This window comes from Anser anser (assembly GCF_964211835.1).
Source record: "Anser anser genome assembly, contig: HAP1_SCAFFOLD_429, whole genome shotgun sequence".
NCBI lineage: Eukaryota > Metazoa > Chordata > Aves > Anseriformes > Anatidae > Anser > Anser anser.
Window position 1 is genome coordinate 34,282 of NW_028154119.1, and position 20,492 is coordinate 54,773.

Genomic DNA, 20,492 nt, shown 5'->3' on the forward strand with positions numbered 1-20,492 from the left:
GTCCGTGGTTTCACAGCTGCTACAGCAGAGGGAAAACTGCCAGGTACCTTACGTTTCAGTGCCTTCTTCTTGGGGGAAGCGACTTTCCCATCCCAAGGCTTCGCAAACATGTTAAAGTTGGCTAGAGTAAAAGGAAGAGAGAACTGATACAGTCTTGCTCTGCCTCATGAAAAATCCACGTTCTCGTCCTCATTTCCACGGCCCGTCTACACAGTTAACTGTATTTGGCCAGCAGAATTACACTGCCATTGCCTGGATTCTCAGCAATATCTTCCACATAGTAAACTCCGTCTACCAACAATCCATACAAAGGAACAAAGGAACTGAATAGCTACAGTAAATCATAATCCAGGACGAGGGAAACTCAGACACAGAGCGATCCCAAGTGCAAGCAATACTCTAAGACGTTGTATGAAGTCTAGTAAGATTCACAAATGTTGACAGCTTTTGTATTTAAAGTCTTGCTCCCTCTAGGAAAGGAAAAGCAGCAGGTATAGTAAGACAAGAGAGTGTATGCAACTGTTGTACCAGCTTCCTCTCCCCTGCAGTGATGTCCCACAAAATCTATTAAGTTGTTCTCCAAAATCCAAATTTGTAGAGTCATATTCTAGTCTCCCATTCCTGACCTAACGTCTGGCTGGCAGGAGAAGAAACGAAAGAAAGCTGGGTACTTGTTTTCTTTGTGTGTTTATTTCCTTGTGTCCCGTGAGACAGAGAGAAAGGCTAAAATGTGCAGTGCATGCAGCCTTTAAGCCCTCCTTATCTCCCTCACACAATCTCATTTTACAAAGTTGATATAATCTTAACAACGAGGCCTTTGATCCTCTGTCATTTTTGACAGAAACTGGCCCCCCACATTAAGACGCTGATGCATGCTTTACAAACACATACACGTGTCAAGCTAAGCAACACATGCCAAAGAGGAAGGTGAACTTGAACTCAACGCAGGGAGGACTTGATACCATAAACAGATGGCAGAAAAAAACAGAATACCAAAATTAGACTAAAAAGCCCCTCAATGTGTTAATTTTCTAGTGGGAAATACAGAATACCATCACGTAATTAACGAAAACAGACATGGTTGCACGTTCTGGCCCTTCTTTGCCTTTGAACTTTGTAGCCTTAAACTCTTTTATCCTCCGCATTGAAGGAAAAAGCAAAGCAGATCCTGAGCAAACGGAACTTGCTCAATATGGGAAGCACCTCACCGGGGCAGGTATTAAAGCATCTTATTACCTGATAGCTTTGTGTTCCATAACGATTTCTGCCCGGCTGGGGCAGGTCCAGGTTGTGCTGGGGGAGCTGGCACATTTCCTCCACTCTGCTGCATCCGCAGAGCTTTCTCGCACTTTATTTCTTCCAAGGTTTTAACACGCACTTCTCCTTCTGGCTTGGCTTTACCTGTCGGCTCCTTCGACTGCACTTTGCTGGGCCCGGAAAGAGTGAGCACACTCTGCTTCTTGGGCTCACCCTCAATTTTTGCCCCTGCGCTGGGATCTTTGGTTTTACCATGCCATTCAGCCTGGGCTTTGGCTTGACATTCTCGTCTCTGAAGAGCTCTCTCACGACGGATTTCCTCCAGTGTTTTCACATGGATCTCTCCCTTTGGCTTAGCAGCCTTCCCTGTCATCATCAAGAAATGAGAAGCACCAACATTTAAAGAGAGTCCAACAATAGTTTAAGTCTCCAAAAGTTGTCACAGTACTAAGGAAAACTAAGCCTGAGCGTTCCCAATAACGCATCTTAGGACAATAGCCTAACATTCTCCTCCTCCTCTGAGCCACTTGTTGTATTTTGAAGACCAGCCCTATCCAGAGAGAGTTGCTACACAGAAATGCTAGTTTACTTGATTACTTTTTCAGACTGCATTTCAAATTCCTGCTCCCGGCAGTGGCTCTATTCTAATTGTATATGATGGTTCACAGAAGCAGCTTAAAACCTTGACAAGGCACAAGCGGAAAATAAACACACACCTAGAGGCAGATTTCTGATAGTGGCTGTCAGAAGAGCTTCAGCACTCGAGCAAGAGGAATCAGTTCTTTGTTTTCATTTGAATTCCTTTTTAGGGCTGTATGAAAACGGTCTAAGTTCACGGAAAGGAAGAAGGAGAAAGTATATTTAATAGCCAGTTGTTACCTTTTGCAGTACTAGTCCGTTGAGAAGGTAATCCTAGCCTCTCCTTCACAGACTTGGGAACTTGAACTGCAAAACAGAAAAAGACCAAATTAGGGAGGCTGCATAAACGTCAACTTTGTGTTCACATTCGAAAACAAGGCAGGAAAGGTAACTTTGAATCCCGGTGATTAAGACCTCAGCCAACATGCAAAAAGAAACATCGCAGGAAAAGGACAAACAGAAAGCCTAAATACAAAACCCGTGAATCACATCCAGATGCCTGTTTAGTAGCTGTACCTCTCTTTGGTGCTTTGTCAGCATTTCCCGGAACCTCCACCTTCTTCCCCAGCCTTTCAGCAAGGCTGCGCTTCACCGGAAGGGCGCTTACATCAGCTTCAGACAGAGAAAACAAGGAATATTTTAAGAACATTTCTTTGCAGGAAGATTTGAGAACAGTCAACCACAAGCTTCTATTTTTCAAGCATATTTTCATAAAATTGCCTTTCAGCTGCTAAATGGTTTTTTTGCCATTTCTGCAGTCAACACAGATCTCCACTGCAACGCATTTTCCTCTCACACGTCAAAAATACTCTTCAATGCAGTCATATAGAGAAGGCGGCACCTAAATAACAGCTCATAAAAAGTTCCTACCCACGGAGGCTTTCCGTTTTCCTTGTTTCTCAGCAAGATCTAGTCGAACCACAGGTTCCTCCCCTAAAACAAAAGTAAAATTTTTCTATTTCATAGAAACCAGTAGCCAATAGAAATAGTATACTGTTAGCCCATGTCCAAAAAAACCCAGCAAGACACTGTTTTGACAGCTAAACCACACAAACTCATATTTCAACTATAATTAACTTAGAAAAAGTATCCATAGTCTCAGTGTTTGCCTCAAATTCCAGCTGAATGTAGTCGAGAATGAATCTGAGTCTGCTTGACAGCTATACTTTGTGCAGAACAGAGCTGCATAAGCAAGCAGAATATTATTAGGTACAAATGCTGAGAAATATTCCTTTCTAAGGTGAATGTCTATGAGTAAAAGTACTTCTTCACTTCTTTCCCTTTCAAAGGAATTTGCACAACTCTAAACAATATAATTTATACACGGACTCCTATCGCACTACTGTCCACACGTGCCACTGTCAGCCTCTTTAAAGCTTCAGAAATTGCTTCTTACATAGCACTGTCCTCTAGAGCTCTTTCTTCTCGTTACTCTCCTGTTTTTCAGTTATCCCCCTATTTGCATACTGACACATTTTTTTCTTTCTCCTGCTACTGCACTTAACCTGAGCACCAAAGCTTTCCAGTACAACCAGGGACTTTCAGCATAAAAGCATGTTTTGAACAGAAGGCGGCAGCACCAGGAGGCTAACAGGGGTGAATTGCCTTCCTTCTTGCTTAACTTTCCAGTTTAGGAGTAATGAAATCAAAACAAAAGCATTAATTATTACCTTCCTCTGTAGACAGTGTCACAGTTCTCACCACTGTCCGGACATTTTCCTTTTCTGGAGCAGGAAAAATCATAGAATCGACGGGAGGAAGAGAAGATCTTGAAGGACCTTCTGTTCAGAGCAAGCAAAACATAAGGAAGTTTACCAAACAGAAAAAACTATCACGAAGAATAAAACACTTTAATTATTCATTACTGTCAAACATACAGTGACCAGAGCATGCAAATAAGAGAGGTGATTAATTTGCCTCTGGTTGCCCTTGGAATTCCCATCTAGAATACCAGCTGGCTGAGAATCAGGTTGCTCGATGCCCCCAGCTAAACATGGAAGTCTATCCCTCAAGCAGCTCCCAGCCACCATCACCTGCCATTCTGAAGCCAATTAAATTTCACTTCTTTGGCAAATAGTTGGATTCACCAAAGCATAGCCAGCTACCCGGTATTACTGGAAGAGTTTTTTTTTGAAAGAAAAATCATCACACAGGATGAAGGTGAAGAGGGTAAGAAAGTAGGGAATATTAACTCACCACCGTGTCTCTTAGTTTTTTCCTTCATTTTCTGCAATTTGATTTCTTCAAGTGTTTTTATTCCAAAATTCAGACCGTCCTCTGAAAACAGAAAACAGTTAATGAGACTAAGGCTTAGAGGCACTCACTGAGGACCACAGATCCTCAGGCTTCTTAGTGCTCAGGAACTTTCAGAAGTATTTAGAATAAACCCTGTCAACACTCCTCACAAGTGAAACAACCATAGAATCAATGGCATTTTGCCCCTCCTTTCACCCTTCAGGGTAAAAGCTGTAGTTTTAATTTTAATCCATTTACGTGATATTAGATCCCTCTATCGTTAGATATGGCTTTCAACAGTGGTTGCCAGGCTGCACGTGCAGCCGTTTAAACTCCATGCTGTGACCCTGTTTTGTTCTCCAAAAGGAAAGAAAAGGAGTTCAACTTTCTGACCCAATGGGCACATGATGGTATCAGGGAGAAATGAGATCATGGAAATAACCGAGTCCATTCAGCACCCCTACATTCTGTTGTGTTTTTACGCCACATTGCTTTTGAGTTAATTGTCAAGTTCTCCTTCCGATTTATCCTACTACAGGTGCTGGAATACCTTGTTTAGCAGTAGTAGCACTGGCTTTCCGAGTGGAAATCATCCGTAATCCATTTTGGCCTTCCTCAGCTGGTTGCTGGACGGGAGTTTTAGTTTCTTCTCCTTCCGCAGAAAGCTGGTCTGAAGGGGAAAAATCTATTCAGTTATGCATAGGCCAGATTGTTCGTGGTTATGTAGCTCATGCAATGACACTTCAGTCCATGGTTCCTATAAAAAAGCTTTTTTTTTTTTTTTTTTTTTTTTAATACAGCTACACTGACCTGATGAACTCGTAAGTAGACTACCCTAGGACAAAACATCTCGAACTCTAGATTCTCTCTGCAGCTTTAACTACTACACAACATATTACTCTTCAGACAAAAAAAAAAAAAGGAATTTCCTTCCTAGTTTCACATAGAGCTTTACACAACAGACGAGCTAAAGCCAAGAGTGGTTCTAAGCTTTCCTCCAACATTTCAGGTTCTGTCCGCTGACTGCCAGACAAAGCCACCAGTGACCTGACCAGACTGCCTGCCCTATCGCTAGTCAGACCTCAGGTCATCTGTGATTTATACATTCATTTACAGCACAAATTCCTTCCAAGAACCAAAGACTTACACAATCATTTACAGCACAAATTCCTTCCAAGAACCAAACCATGCTCACCATCATCATCTTCATCATCATCTGCAGCATTGATTACAACTGGAGGGTGTGTAGGGCTTGGGACATTTTCCGAGTTTTCCACTTTCATCACCCGCCTTAGCTATGGAGAGGGATTGGACTGGACAGAAAGTTTGTTTTGCTGCAGTGACATCTGAGCCACTTTCAAATCATCGTCCGTGGACTCAGGCGGACTTGGCAGTGTAGCTAGAGGAAGAGGAGGATCATCAGTAATATGGCAGTTTAAAACTTTGACCACAATGCACGAAGATGGTAGCTAAGGCAGATAACCTGCACAGGCAATGAATGCAGCATCTCCTTTTGCCCATCCCGCCACTGTTTACACCGTGAACAATGACTTGCCTTCAAACAACAACACATCTCCCTACCACCCAGCAGAAGACGAAACAACAGAAAGCAAACTGCAAGGCAAATATCACACAAAGCAGAGAGAAGCTGAGCATGAAAGCAGAAAACAAATACCAGCAGTACAGCAGCAGTACACTCGGTTTAGCTGACCACCTAGGACTGCAGACCTTTTCCTGCACTCACAAATGGACGGTTACCTGATGTCTCCTACACTATTGGCACCCACTAAGTAATATGCAAAATTAATTCTTCAATACTTAAAGAAAAAGGACCTAAACTCACTCTTGCTTGGTGGTAAGAAGACGCCATCGATGTAACGTCCCTTTGCGTGATGAAAAGCACAGTTGGCTTTCTGACAGCCTACTGGCTGCTTCTGCCAGTAGCAGGGAATCTCAGCGCGCTTTTTCTGAAGACAGAAAGAAAGACAAGCTCGTGATAACATGCACCTAAGGTTTGCAAAGAGATGCACAGTTCCAGGTCACGACAGCGATAGGGCTGTCACAATACAGTGCTGAAACATCATTCCAAAGGTCAGTTTATCACGGAAGTATAGTATTTCCGGGCATATTCACAAAGTTTGCAGAAGCTGTAACCACTATGCACGTTTAGCCTTGTCATCATTCAGTTTGAGAAGACAGGCACTCTCAGACATCAGTTTAGGGTGGGTTAAACTAATACACCTAGGATTATACTAGGATTATTCAGAGGGAAAAAGAACATCTTAAATTGCCTACGTTAACTCTATCCAGAACTACTTCTCGGAGACTTCGTTCTTCTGCACCTTTAACTTTCCCCACTGCTTCCTAGCCCAGGCAGCTAGAACAGCATTATCTGAAGGACTCCGGGACACAAGAGACCTGATAGATCATTATCAAGCCTGCTCTCAGGAGGCTAGTACAGCCTGTTTATTACCCCCCTGCTCCAGCAGGTTTTAGCAGTCTAGTTAGCGGTTATTCTGCATCTGTTGAGAAAATACTGTCGGCGTCTAATAAAAGAAAATCTTGCTAAGATGTATCCTGCAAAAGCACAATCAGCACACCTACAGCACTGAAAAATGCTTTTGTTGATTTATTTTGAGAACACATCTTTAGGCACTCACGTCAATTTCCATGTGTCTGAATCGGCAGACATTCCTGAAACAACGACCCTCCTGCCACAGCGTGCAGACTGTCTCGTTCCCCAGAGCAGCTTCGCAGTGGCGGAAGGAACAGTTGTCTCCCTGTAACCAAAAGGAAACCAACAAGGAAAATATAGTACAGCCTCAAAAACGTCCATGCTACTGCCTCAGGTTGCTACGATTGAATTCAGAATCTATCTGGTTATCACGTTAACCAAAGACCAGTGTGCCTCCTCCTCCTACTCTACCCCTTCCTGAAAAAAATGAAAAAAAAAAAAAACAACAAAAAAACAAAGCAAAGCAAAGCAAAAGAAACCCAGCCATACCTTGGTACAGGTAGAATAGAAATAGAAGTAGCAATCGTCTCCTTGTTTAGACATGCCGACAAGTTCTGATAACAAGCTCGGGTTCTCTCCACAGGGACTTCCTCTGCTCTTGGAGAGAGCTGTCTTCACCCTTGCTTGGGCTGAAAGTCTTCCACTGGCTTGTGATCAGTGAAATCTTCTTTTTAAAAGTAACCCTAAAGAAAGTACCAACAAGTGAAAAATAATGAGTAACAAGCATTTTTCCAGCTTTCTTCTGTTCATCAAATTAGTCTCTTGAGGAGAGCAATGCCTTGAAATCAGCTGTTACGGGAACTAACACAATATTAAACTAAAGTTCTGTAAAGCTGCCAGGAGCTTTGTCAGCAAGTGTTCTCTTCCACGTCCTCAATAATATGCCTTGGAGCACATCCGGAAGCCTGAAAATGGAGTCACTTCTTCAAAAACCACCTGATCATACATGCAAGGCAATGATCAACTATGGCTACGAGTAACTTCTACAGAACGCAGTATGACGCATTAAATAGCATGTTCCAGTCACTGTGGGTCTTCGAGTTCACCTACCTGGACAACCTCAGCAAAGTTATCGATCTTCAAAGACTTCCAGTTAACTTCTCCTGGAGGCCGAACCAACACTGAATCCGTGAATTAATGATAAAGGGGTAGGAAGAATTTGCCTCCTCACTTTGCCAAGGGAGCCTCTCATCCACAATTCAAACATAGGATGTGGTTTTAAACAGCTTATAACTAATGGAGGAAGCAAGTCCATCTGAACACTCTCTCAGACTGGAGACAGCCAGGGTTAGTTAGCTCTTCAAAAAATAAAAACCAAAAAAAAAACCCCACAAAACAAAACAAAAACAAAAAAAACCAGTGCATTTAGAGATGAACTCGTGATTCAAAGTGGCTGCAAAAATGAGGATCCATCTTCCACAGCCAGACAATTTGACTTTTTTTTTTTTTTTTAATTCAAAATTCAGTATGTTCCAATCTCTGGTCTTCAAGATTTCTTCACCTATTAAGAAAACACTAAAACCCTTCCCCATCTTTATTACCTGTACAGCAAAAAACACACCAGTGCATAGAAATACACAAATGTGCATACGCATACACACATATGTGTTTAGACACACACACGAGGAGTGAGTGATAGAAAGTTAGCGAGAGCGACAGTGGAAATCAGAAGTTTTGCCTTTTTGACACAGAGAGCGCGTAAAAACTCTCTCATTTTGAGGGAACTAGAAAAAAATGGAGGATCTACCAAATATTTTGATGAGTATGCCTTCGAGGCCAATGCTTTATACCATGAGTGATCTGGGGGCCAGCACACAAATATGCATACATATGTACATGCATACAGGATAAACATATCTATACACACAAGCGTGCACAGTATATGTTGTATGGTATCCATATGGAGAACAACTCGTAGCCCTGATCAGACACGTAGAGTTGCAATCAATTAACAGCAGGAAGACAGCAGATCAAGGATACAGCAAGCTTTGAGAGGCAGGGCAATGCTCACTTTGCCAGTGGCATGGCTGCATGATACCAAGAATTTTGAATTAGTTTGATTTTTTGGAAGCAATTTGTTTTCTTTCTGCGCTGTAGCAAATACCACAGGTTTGCCATCACGTGCTGTTCCCTAATCCATATATCCATCATCATCCATTGCTGCAAGATCATGAAAGGTTAGAAAAGATGACTTAGGTCCAATTTAACAGCCAATGATTTTTCAATGACCAGAGCTGCAACAGATTTTATTTAGCCACAAGCAGGTTTTTTTCTCTGATGTGAAGTCAGATATTTTGGGACGATATGGATCGGGACAGGCAGGGCTATTTTTCGGGCATCGAGCCTACGTGAGGGAGCCGCCAGGCACCGGCAGCCCTCGTGAGGGAGGCTGACGAGGCGTAGGCGGAGCCAGCAGCGTCAGCGACAGCGTCAGCGGCGGGCCTTTTAAATCGGGCACCACTGCCATTTCAGAGCCACTTGCCGAGGCGACCGGCTCCGGGGCAGACGCGTGCTGCAGCGGAGCGCGGGATCGGGACAGGCAGGGCTATTTTTCCGGCATCGAGCCTACGTGAGGGAGCCGCCAGGCACCGGCAGCCCTCGTGAGGGAGGCTGACGAGGCGTAGGTGGAGCCAGCAGCGTCAGCGACAGCGTCAGCGGCGGGCCTTTTAAATCAGGCACCACCGCCATTTCAGAGCCACTTGCCGAGGCGACCGGCTCCGGGGCAGACGCGTGCTGCAGCGGAGCGCGGGATCGGGACAGGCAGGGCTATTTTTCGGGCATCGAGCCTACATGAGGGAGCCGCCAGGCACCGGCAGCCCTCGTGAGGGAGGCTGACGAGGCGTAGGCGGAGCCAGCAGCATCAGCGACAGCGTCAGCGGCGGGCCTTTTAAATCGGGCACCACCGCCATTTCAGAGCCACTTGCCGAGGCGACTGGCTCCGGGGCAGACGCGTGCTGCAGCGGAGCGCGGGATCGGGATAGGCAGGGCTATTTTTCGGGCATCGAGCCTACATGAGGGAGCCGCCAGGCACCGGCAGCCCTCGTGAGGGAGGCTGACGAGGCGTAGGCGGAGCCAGCAGCATCAGCGACAGCGTCAGCGGCGGGCCTTTTAAATCGGGCACCACCGCCATTTCAGAGCCACTTGCCGAGGCGACCGGCTCCGGGGCAGACGCGTGCTGCAGCGGAGCGCGGGATCGGGACAGGCAGGGCTATTTTTCGGGCATCGAGCCTACATGAGGGAGCCGCCAGGCACCGGCAGCCCTCGTGAGGGAGGCTGACGAGGCGTAGGCGGAGCCAGCAGCATCAGCGACAGCGTCAGCGGCGGGCCTTTTAAATCGGGCACCACCGCCATTTCAGAGCCACTTGCCGAGGCGACCGGCTCCGGGGCAGACGCGTGCTGCAGCGGAGCGCGGGATCGGGACAGGCAGGGCTATTTTTCGGGCATTTATTTTCTCATGAGAGAAAATAAAAAGGGCTTTTTCAGATATGTGAATGGAAAAAGGAGAACTAAAGAATACATAGGGCCGCTCCTTGATAGGGAAGGTCTCCTCACAGACAATGACATAGGCAAAGCAGAGACGCTTAACGCCTTCTTCGCCTCTGTCTTCAATGCCGATGATGGGCTTCGGGACCCAGGGTGCCCTGAGCTAGAGGACTGGGACGGTGGGGATGACAAACTCCCAACCGACCCTGAACGTGTGCGGGATTTGCTACTCCACCTGGATCCCTACAAGTCCATGGGTCCGGATGGGATTCATCCACGGGTGCTGAAAGAGCTGGCAGACGTCATCGCGGAACCTCTCTCAATTATTTTTCAACGATCCTGGGAATTTGGAGAGGTCCCGGTAGACTGGAAGCTGGCAAATGTTGTGCCGATTTACAAGAAGGGTCAGAAAGAAGACCCTAGCAATTACAGGCCTGTCAGTCTCACGTCAGTGCCTGGTAAAATCATGGAGAAGATGGTTCTCGAACTTATTGAGGCTCACCTGGGGGACAAAGCAGTCATTGGTCCCAGCCAGCATGGGTTTGTGAAGGGCAGGTCCTGCCTAACTAACCTGATTTCCTTTTATGATAAGATCACCCGTATGATGGACCAAGGGAAACCAGCTGATGTGATTTTTTTGGACTTCAGCAAGGCTTTTGACACGGTTTCCCATAGGATCCTACTGGACAAAATGTCCACCATACAGCTAAATAAAAACATCATACGATGGGTGAGCAATTGGCTAACGGGCAGGGCCCAAAGGGTTATGGTAAATGGGGCTGCGTCAGGCTGGCGGGCGGTCACCAGTGGGGTCCCTCAAGGCTCCATTTTAGGGCCGGTACTTTTCAATATTTTTATAAACGATCTGGATGTAGGAATAGAAGGTATTTTGAGCAAGTTTGCTGATGACACCAAACTTGGAGGAGTTGTTGACTCGATTGAGGGTGGAAAGGCCTTGCAGAGGGATCTGGATAGGTTAGAGAGCTGGGCGATCACCAACCGCATGAAGTTCAATAAGAGCAAGTGCTGGGTCCTGCACCTGGGACGGGGAAACCCTGGCTGCACGTACAGACTGGGCGATGTGACGCTAGAGAGCAGCCTAGAAGAGAGGGATCTGGGGGTCGTGGTTGACAGCAAGTTGAATATGAGCCAGCAGTGTGCCCTGGCGGCCAGGAGGGCCAACCGTGTCCTGGGGTGCATCAAGCACGGCATCGCTAGTAGGTCAAGGGAGGTGATTGTCCCGCTCTACTCTGCGCTGGTGCGGCCTCACCTCGAGTACTGTGTGCAGTTCTGGGCACCACAGTATAAAAAGGACATGAAACTGTTGGAGAGTGTCCAGAGGAGGGCTACAAAGACGGTGAAAGGCCTGGAGGGGAAGACGTACGAGGAACGGCTGAGGTCACTGGGCCTGTTCAGCCTGGAGAAGAGGAGGCTGAGGGGAGACCTCATCACAGTCTACAACTTCCTCGTAAGGGGGTGTCGAGAGGCAGGAGACCTTTTCTCCATTAACACCAGTGACAGGACCCGCGGGAACGGGGTTAAGCTGAGGCAGGGGAAATTTAGGCTCGACATCAGGAGGGGGTTCTTCACAGAGAGGGTGGTTGCACACTGGAACAGGCTCCCCAGGGAAGTGGTCACTGCACCGAGCCTGTCTGAATTTAAGAAGAGATTGGACTGTGCACTTAGTCACATGGTCTGAACTTTTGGGTAGACCTGTGCGGTATCAAGAGTTGGACTTGATGATCCTTAAGGGTCCCTTCCAACTCAGGATATTCTATGATTCTATGATTCTATGATTCTATATTTTGATTTTTTTTTTTTTAAGACACTAAATGTCATAAAACCTGCAACCAGACCAGATAAAGTTCAAATTAGAGTGATTCTGAATCCTTTCATTAAAATGCTGCACATTTCTGTGCAAATTATTTCTGACTCTTCTGGACAAAAGCGGATGAAATAGTTCTTACAAATCAATAATAAAAGGTTGGAACCTTTTACTCACACAAACACTAGTGAATTTTCCAGGAAGTATTATTTTGGCAGGGAATTTTCCCAAATCTAAAGTAAAGAGGGGAAAAGTTGGGTTCTCGTATTAGTTGTTGGTTTTGACTGCTTGACAAAGGGAATAAAAACAGTAGTTAAGTGCAAGGTTTCCTTCTCTTCTTTAGTATTGAGAGGAATCGTCACTTCTGACCTTTAGCACCTTCAGAAACACACTTAGTGCCATGCAGATTCCTCTGCATCTACTTCTAAAAATTACTGGTGCTCCTTAGCATGGAAGTTGGACTTGAAATCTTTCCCAGATTGAGCTCTTTTGAATGCCCAAGGAGCTCATCATTTTGCTTGTTGCCTTCCATTTTCCTGAACAGACCCAGAACGCTGTTCAGGATATGAATGGATCTGGTCTAAGGAATGGGAAGAAAGCAAAAACCAAGGATACCTCACAGCCCTAAATGCCATAAAAAGCAGTCTCATTTTAAAAAAGATCTCCAAAGCTTTTTTTTTTTTTTTTTAACTGACATCTGCCAATATGGCGATCCAAGTGCTGAACAGAAACCAACTGAACTAGCCCCTGAAAGCCTGAATAAAAATGAGTAACTCTGGTGCACTCAGCAGGTCTGTAATAGAAGTTGGCAAGATTTTTAGATTTCTTTTTTCTCCAGGGTGCTAGTAAAGTTTTTGCGTTACGAGATTTTGAACTCTTTTTGTACAAAAGAATTACAGATGCACTACAGTCACGGTAGCTGGGGGTCTGGAAATACATGCCAACAAGTGTCATAAACTTTGCCTTTGCTGAAGGAAGATAACTAGTCCAAAGAAAACCTGTCTAGTTTGTTTTACAGGCTTGTCTTTCTCAGTATGGAACAAACTGACCTCCGTGGTCTAACTTTCCAGTTGGCTATTCTGCCTTTGTCCTGGAGAGAAGAGCAAGAAGGGAACAAAATATTTTTGCACTCCAAAAAATGCATTAGGGAAGGATTATCACACCTACCTAAGGGTAATTTCTTGTTTGTTTATAAAGCACAAAGTCTTTCTCTTGGACAGTCTCTGTTGCTGGCCTGTTTTGTGCCTTCCATTTATAATAAAGGTATTAAAGATGCTTACCCCATTTTGGTGGTTTTTTTTTTTTTTTTAGAACAGTGTAAGCGGACAGTCGGATGACAAGCAAGAAAGAACAGCATAAACTCCTTGTTGTGACCCTGCTTTTTAATCACCCAGCATCAGCCTTGCTGCAAAACAGTCTCCGCTGATTTACCTGCTTGTTAAAGCACCCCACAGGCTGCAAGTGTTGTGTGCTAGGTGTCAAATTATATTTAACGGTGCATAGGTAAACCATTCATCTTCCCATGGTCGAAGCACAGAACAGCCTCCTGCTAGCACAGCTCATCCTTGCTGTAACTGCTTTTAAACCTATTTGTTGGTAAGAAAAGAGCTCAGTACACCACCTTCACAGGGCAAAAATTCACATGGAAGAGCAGAAAAACCCAGAAGTGCTTCCTGAACTTCACGTTACCAACAGCACCATCGGATTTAGATCCTGGCCTGGCATCCAGGATGCACGGCCTGCAAGCACTGCTGCGATGTGGAAGTGCAAAGGCAGGTTTTTGGCCTGCCCTAAAACACTTTTTTTTTTTTTTTTTTTCTTTAACAAACAATACAAAGAGTGTGCCAGGTATGCTGTAATGCCCATGTGCTAGGTCAATAGAGCATATCCAAACAACAGAGGCGCTTCTCCTAATTTCCGGTGTGAAAACACTTTCACAGCGTTCTTTTCACGAAGAAACCCCTCTCTATCTTCTCCAATGCTCCAGGACCTGCTGCAGCTGCAGCGGCTGCGCTGGTACAACCCGCATCTTTGACAAATCTTTTCAACAGTTCTGCTTTACCTCGGCACAGTTGAGGTCACTCCTCTTCCTCTTCCAGCTGAGGAAGCAGCTTGCGGGCTCTGCCACACGGTCGGTGCAGAAGCGAAAGCTGGGAACACAGCAGTCAAACTCTCACTGCTAACGAAGCCACCAGGGCAGAGGGCTGACACAGACCCGCCAGAGGCGAACCGTACCCGCTCTCCCTCCCGGCTGCGAGGCTCGCCGCAGCAGCCCCGACCCGAAGCGCTCACAATGCTTTGCTTGGTGATGTCACCGATGAGTCAGAGTCCCCAGATGAGCATCTGCCTTGCCACTCTTTAATGTTGGTGTTGTTTTTTGGTTGGTTGTTTGCTTGCTTTTGAAACTTATGCAGGTTATGGTAAACCTTCAGGTAAACCACAGATCAATGGGGAAGAAGTCCCACACGAGGGAAGGCCGTGCTTTTCTTCCAGGCAATGGCGCATGCTTTAACATGCTGCATTCGACAAAGAAGCTCTCTCCATTTTGCGCAGTGGCAACAGGCACGACTGCAACACACGCACGTGTAGGCAGCACCTGCAGGTCCCAAACCCTTAACCAATTTTTAGATAGCACCAATTTTTTATGTAGTGGCTTTCCCTTCATCCATAACCCCTTTTTTCCTTTCTTTGTTTCGGGTGGCTCTCCTCCATTGTTCTCTCTGTCATTTTCCTCCCCAGTGTCTGAGCGGGCACTGGGAATCGTTTCCAGAGGAAGGGTACTGCTGAAGCTACAACATTTACTCTCAGGGAAAAGAGAGTATGTGAAAGAATACATACTTCCTTTCTTTTTCCTTTTTTTTTTTTTTTCTAAATCTCTGAAATCAACGCCGCGGCCTGGCAGCAAATAACTATTGGAGTAATGATGATTCCTCATCCTCACCGTAACGTTGTAGTTAATGTCATAAAGAAGCAATTTCCCCAGGCAGTGGCCATTTGAAATGGGAAGGGGCAGCTAGAGGAAGTTTTCCTTAGACTAGCTCTTCCCCCAGAACACCTCGCCATCCAGCAACAAATTCAATTCACCTGCTCCGCCTGATCAGTCAAACGCGCGTCCGACTCCAGCACACGCCACAGCGGTGGTTCTGACGTGGTTTGAGAATCACCTATCCGCAGAATATCTCAGGTTTGTACACTCAAATAACGCAGTCTTTTCCAAATAAGGCCCAGAGCTCACACTCCGAGTGCAGCCTAACAACACCAGAGGGCCGGTAGGCTAAACATTCCCATCCTGGCAACAGGACTGACCCGGGCAACAGTAAGCATCCCTTCTGCACTTTCATCGTGAACATCAGCATAAGGAAACAGAGTGTAGGTGTAGGAACAGCATCGGTATGTATATGGAACATCGGGAGAGGAAACTATATCGGTATTTACAGCTTTTCTACTTCCTTGTCAGAGAGACGTTATCTCCAAATTGATGTATTTTGAATAAGGGCTGGTGGATCGGATTTATTCTTACTAGTGATAATATTTCCTCTTGAATAGTACTTAATATCTGATAACGCATCAATCAATCGTCAAAAATAAACTTAAAAATGTGTAAGGCTTATCTCGTTGGTCGATACAAAGACCAAGGTCTTTTCTCTTTTCTCTTTTTTTTTTTTCCCAGTATTGTTTTTCTGTTTTCCTTCTCACTGCAGTCTTGATTTTGTTTCTTGTCCCTTAAGTATGTTTTCAATGTGTTGTTGAAACATTTTCCCTTTCAATCCGAAAAAAGGAGCTGTCACTGGTGTCTGCAAGTTGAAGACTGGAGCTTATCTGAAAATCACTGAGCCCAGGAGCTGTCACCTTAGTCTTCCAATAGGACAGGGATGTCTTCATTTCTCAGTTAAATGCATTTTTCAGGTTTGTGTATTATTTTCTCATGAACGGAAAGTGTGCGCACAATTTGCCAGTTGTGGGACTAGGAGTTCTCTTATTTCCTGTGCTTTGTTTAACCTGTCTTAAGTTTAATGGATAGCAATCAAGGTGTACTAGAAATCTGAAAACACTTTATGCTTTGTTCTCTCAGTCATTTTGGTATAACAAACTAGTTTATGGTTTAAACCCTCCATTAGGTTAGCGGTTTCCCTAAACGTAACAAGTCCCTGTGTGCTACAGGAAGACAGTAACAAAAAATTAAGTACAGATATTCATCCTGTCATTATTCAGCTTCTGCCTATGGACAGACAATTACACTTATTTAAAGCGGTATCCTCTTGAAACCTAATCAGCATGTTAGAAAGGACTTAGTTATCGGCTTTTGTCCTGGAGGGCTGAGGTTTGGTCTGTTTTGTTTTACATTCAGCATTTCCTTTTCTAGCTTCCATTCCCCTGTTGTTTTGCATGAGGAAAACATGCAGCTTTACAAAGTAGAACGGAAAGAGATGCTTTTCAGTCTAACTTTTCAGTTTTTTGTAGGAGTTTTAAATGTGGTGGGTGCAAAACAGCATAAGTACTGCTGCCAAAGTTATATTCAAACAAGTATTTCTTGGAGAAGCAGAAGAAGCCCAGGGAGAAATAAATTTACAAACATGCTCTTCATGCTCTCCTTTCCCAAGATTTCTCTGAGATATAGCCCATAGTCTGTGGGTTTTGAGGTATGTGGTTCCCAGGAGTGAAAAGGAGGGCCAAACAGCTCTCCTCTCGGATCTCAACGTGCCAGGGCTTTAGTGTACTGCCACTTATGGCTCCGCTTTTCACCTGGAAAAAGCGACCTCATGCTGTAAACTGAGGAGCCCTGCAATTGTTCTACTTGTTTTTTTTTGGTTTTTTTTGTTTTTTTTTTCCCTGCTCGTATAGGCTTAGAAATGTGCTGATGAAACAATAAAAAAGCCAGCTTGGTACATCTCCTTACAAAAAAATAAGTACAAACTTGAGCTCCTGATCGGCGTCATGCTGAACTCTGTGCTGTTCTTGTCGTAATCTTGGTCTCTCAGTAGATAATATGGTTTAATTACGAATAGAATCATGTGATGAAGAAGATCTCACACTGCAACAAATTCAACATCTCAAATGAAATTTTACATTTTCCGTGATTTTCTTTCTGAGCAGAAGTGTGTAGTATTAAATATATATATATATATCTGTGATGAAGCCATGGTCGCAGTTACTCAGATATCTTAATAAGCACTTGTAGGAAGATAAATTGCTGCATCTTTTAGCATTATTTAATTGTAGGGTTAGAGACATGTTGATTCAACAGAGCTGTAAAGTTTCTAAGAGGTCACTTTGAAAAATACCAGCTAAATTACTGGCAAGACTGCACCCGTTCTTAAAAACAAACAACCCCCCCAAATCATCTGTTTTCCTCTTACAGGTAACTGAAGTAATCCCCAAAGAAGACAGTTCACTATCCATAGGCAAGTTTTATTTTTAAACATTTTCTACATTTTATACCTAGCCACAACTTAACAACCAGTTAACAGTCGGTGACAATCCTGTTCAGTGTTGAAAATGTCATTCTGGCATAGGAAACAAAGGACTTCATCTTCTTGCTTTACAGCTGAATGTCTTCTACGTAATGTTTGGAGAAGTGAAATCTTGCAAGAGCTTTTCAAAAATTCTGCCCGGTTTGGATGATGAAGTAAATTGCCATAGTCAGTAGATTCTGGCACTGACAAGTTCCTTCAAGCTAAAGAGGGAGTGCGATTGTTGCAAAGCATGTCTGTATTTTGAGACAGGGATGACCACAAGTTTTAATCTTAAAATACGACATGGAGGGGAGGCTGGTTGTTCACACATTCTTGCAAACATTAATACAATCTGTCCCATTATCAAGAACAAAATTAGGGACTGAACGGAGGTCTTTCAAATACCAGTGTTGCAAAAATAGACTTTTTATGCTACTAATGTCAAAAGAATCCTGATTGTACTAAACTGTAAGTGTCTCTTCTAGCTGATAAATCAGGAACAGCACAGAAGAAAATGCGTCTGCTCTAATGCTCTTTGGGCTTCGGTGAATTCTCTGGCCAGCAGATGGCGAACTCGTTTTTTCTAAACCAGTCAAAAGTATAGGGAGAAAGTAAATGTCTTGCACACATTACACAAGTCCAGGGCATTGGGATCACTGGGCTACATGAGTGAAAGAGATGTACCCCAACAGTACCCCACTTAGATTCGCTGCTTGCAACATAAGCAGGATAGGAGGGCTGTGCAAAGCAGTTTTGGTAAATTGAGAAATTCATATATTTCATCAAGGCTAAAGATACTAATTAGTTTCATGTGGGGGAAGGTCAGTCTTTCAAAGAAAAGAAAAAACATCTCTTAAGCAGGATTTTCTGAATGGTGGAATCTAATCTGAAAAAAGGCCACTTCAGCAGGGTATTTATTTATTTATTCATTTATTTTTTACTGTATTGAACCTCTCAAGTAAGCTAGGAGCAGACTAGGAACAACTGAGGACTTGTTAGAGTGTGCCTTTTCACCTGGACTCATGTTACTTTGAATAAATTAACAAGGATAGCTAGTGATAATTTGTGATTTAAGGAAATTCCAGATACGTGAGAGAAAGAGCAGCGTTAAAGCAGTTAAATTCCTGCTCTCTCTAATAAGTGCTCTCTCTAGCCAGTTTCTGAACGCTTCTGTTCTGTGGCTAGGATTTGGTCAGCTTGACCACAAGATCACTAGTAAAACAAGGATGCCGTCCAGTCAAACCTTCAAATGAATGCAACTTACCTAAGGTCTACCATTTGCTATCAAAGCAGGTAGCTTTGTCCTAATATTCTGTACAGTTGACCAATTTTAGCACGGAACTGAAATGCAGTCAGTTTAATGGGAGGGCTTTGGAAGCTGCCTTCTCCAGTCAGTTCAGCCCTGTAGTCAGAGAGCAGATCAAGCCGTGTGCAGGCTTGTGACTTCTCTCTTTAGAAAGAAAACCACTGAGCCAGACAGTTCCATGTTGAGTATCACAACAGGGAATGACATTTCTTCCCTTTGTCTTTCAGATGCAGAGCTTACTGATGGAAGCCTTCAATACTCAGACTAAACCTACCATCAAAACGGACGACCTTTTTACCATCCAAACCAACCATTTTTCCATCAAACCCAACAACTTGGGTTTTGAAACGAAACTGGTAAGCCACAAGTCCTTATTAAATCTATTTTGCAGTGAAAGGGTTTTCTCTGTAACCTGATCATTTAAACTGTTGTGCTTAAAAGAAGGTCACTTGCAAGAGCGGTTATAATCCATGCTAATCCATGCTCCGTGCTGTTCCTTACAGTCAGCACACCAGGTTCCCCCAGTGCGGTAACATGTAAGGGTGGAAGCCTAGGGAACACTCAGGTAATGCTGCTATAGCATACCCTGAAAGCCTCCTCAATGCTCTACAGTTTCTTTAAAATGTGAATGTTAGTTTAATTTTCCTAGTCACTTTAAGCAATTACTCCACAAGACCTTATTGTTCTCCACAACTCCCTCTTAGAGGTTGTAGCAGCGTGGGGGTTGGTCTTTCTCCCAAGCAGCAAGCAACAGGAGAAGAGGAATTGGCCTCAAGTTTCACCCAGGAAGGCATGGGGTGGATATGAGGAAAAAATTCTTCCCTGAAAGGATTGTGAGTCCTTGGAAGAGGCTGCCCAGGGAAGGAGTTGAATCACCGTCCCTGCAGCTCTGCAAAAGACGTGTAGATGTGGTGCTTGGGGACGTGGTTTAGTGGTAGACTTGGTAGGGCTGGGTTAGCGCTTGGACTTGATGACCTCAGAGCTCTTTTCCAGCCTAAAGGATTTGACAATTCTATGGTAATAAGCACAAGTGCTGAGACACAGAGCTGACCAAGCAAACATAGAGACAAGGACAAGACATGAACCATGAGGATTCTTAACAGAAGAGTAGAGAAAGCAGCTAGAAATAGAAGATCTTTTTAGAAGAGAACTTTCCAAGCTAGAGAAAGAGGAAAGCATATGTGTGTAACTTCAAACTTGAACAAGAAAGGAAAAGCATGCTAAACACTGACAAGAAAAACACAAAGAAATATAAACACCAACACTTCAGACTAAAACTTCAAGAATGATTTGGCATTCGTTATCTTGTTGAGGTTTACGGAAGTTGCCAGAAATATTTTTTTTCTGGGGGTGAATCTGATAAATTATCTTAAATTTAACTGTCACTGACAAACCTGTGAGTCCGAGGAAATAGATACTGAGTGGTGTCCCAGTAGGCAGGAGGGCAGCGGTGGCTGTGTCACCCAGGTGTCACAATGGGCAGCGGTGGCTGTGTCATCCAGGCGTCACAGTGGGGCCGTGACATGGCAGCCCAGTCAGGATAAAAGGCCCCTGGTTGCAGGCAGGCCCCAGTCGGGATGGAAGCCCCTGGCAGCAGGCAGCAGAGGGCAGAGCAGGGCAGGACAGGGAGGTGAGTGCGCGATGAGCAGGGGCTGAAGCGGTGTCCGAGGCTGAGCAGGGCCAGAGTCCCGCTGCAGCGTGAGCAGGGGCTGGAGCACAGCAGCTGCTCGAGCAGGGGCTGGCTTTGAGCAGCCCCCACAGCACAATGGGAACCAAGTG

At 44.6% G+C, this 20,492-nt stretch overlaps 1 long non-coding RNA gene and 1 pseudogene across 2 annotated transcripts; one reads left to right on the top strand and one right to left on the bottom strand.

The window, feature by feature from the left end:
* Positions 1–688: 688 nt before the first annotated feature.
* LOC310890785 (zinc finger CCCH domain-containing protein 11A-like) lies at positions 689–7,189 on the bottom strand (annotated as a pseudogene). The gene is made up of 12 exons: positions 7,136–7,189; positions 6,792–6,911; positions 5,975–6,098; positions 5,327–5,530; positions 4,682–4,801; positions 4,093–4,173; positions 3,567–3,677; positions 2,767–2,829; positions 2,386–2,508; positions 2,137–2,202; positions 1,510–1,623; positions 689–723 (listed from the first exon to the last, which is right to left on the bottom strand). The product of its transcript is annotated as a zinc finger CCCH domain-containing protein 11A-like (transcript).
* An 8,628-nt stretch (positions 7,190–15,817) lies between these two features.
* Positions 15,818–19,041, top strand: LOC310890784. The gene is made up of 3 exons (XR_014577307.1): positions 15,818–15,860; positions 17,314–17,356; positions 18,941–19,041. It is a non-coding gene; the product is annotated as an uncharacterized lncRNA (long non-coding RNA).
* Positions 19,042–20,492: the final 1,451 nt, after the last annotated feature.